Genomic DNA, 1,151 nt, shown 5'->3' with positions numbered 1-1,151 from the left:
ATTTAACCCACATACTTTGCCAACCTGCCTTTTTAAACTGCCCGGCGGAGGTGGTGAGGATATTACTGAGGTCTTTAGAAAGGTTTCCTGCCTATTGTTCCAAGAGAAACTACAACACCATAGACCTGTAGTAAACCCCTGTTGGTCTCCAGTTTATCATATCGGCATGAAAGCCTTCTGAAATGCACTAGTTCACTGCTAAACCCTGATTTTGGTTGACTCAGAAAAAAGAACAACAGCTGTTGACATTTGATTTCATTAATTACTGATCTTCTGTGAAGGGCCAGATGACAGACTCAGAACATGTAGGGCTATCGCAGAATCTGGTTGGGACAAGGGTGAAGCCAGGGAGAGCTTGATGGTTTGTGGATGGAAAGTGGTGGCATGAGGTTGGTCATGGACAGAGCCTGGAAGAATCTGGAGTCCATAGAGGTTTCACACTCTAGTAGTGGTTTACCTGACAGAAAACAGAGCAGTGTTTGAATTTTGTGCATTACAGGGGAGCATGGCATCTTTAGCAACTGATTTAGAGCAAAGCCATAATTTGCACTAGAGATAATTAGGCTCCACTCCTATACTTTCTGCCAGTAGCAAAACCCATTTTGGAACTTAGTTTTGAGTAGACATGCTAAGGATTCCACTGTAAATAACAAAACTAGAAAAGGCCACCATCTCTCACCTCTCTGCTCCCCATAGTTTGAATCACATGCAACTCTAGGGATGAGGAGGGAATCTGGTGAACTCAGTTTCTGAAGGGAATCACTTGATCCAATCCACCCAGACAAATGTGCAGATCAGGTCAGCAGTCTGCTCCAGTATCTGCAAGTTGCCACATTTCCTAGTAGGCATGTTGTTGTTGTTTAGTTGTTTAGTTGTGTCCAACTCTTCGTGACCCCATGGACCAGAGCATGCCAGGCACCCCTGTCCTCCACCGCCTCCCGCAGCTTGGTCAAACTCATGCTGGTAGACTCGAGAACACCATCCAACCATCTCATCCTCTGTCGTCCCCTTCTCCTTGTGCCCTTAGTCTTTCCCAATGAGGTGGTTTGAGGATGTTCTTCTCTTGGTTGTTTCTCAAAAGTAATTGCAGCCATCAGACACACCAGCTTGTGAGGGCAATTGGGGAGCCACGGTTACACGTGTGACATCAC

General features: G+C 45.9%; 1 long non-coding RNA gene across 1 annotated transcript; it reads right to left on the bottom strand.

Annotated features, from left to right (window-relative positions):
• Positions 1-240: 240 nt before the first annotated feature.
• Positions 241-849, bottom strand: LOC309368341. The gene is made up of 2 exons (XR_014167705.1): positions 764-849; positions 241-457 (listed from the first exon to the last, which is right to left on the bottom strand). It is a non-coding gene; the product is annotated as an uncharacterized lncRNA (long non-coding RNA).
• Between the last annotated feature and the right edge of the window lie 302 nt (positions 850-1,151).

This window comes from Podarcis melisellensis (assembly GCF_964234715.1).
Source record: "Podarcis melisellensis genome assembly, chromosome: 4".
Taxonomy (NCBI): Eukaryota; Metazoa; Chordata; class Lepidosauria; order Squamata; family Lacertidae; genus Podarcis; species Podarcis melisellensis.
Note: the sequence above shows the minus strand (reverse complement) of the source record. Positions and strands in the feature narration are given on the sequence as shown.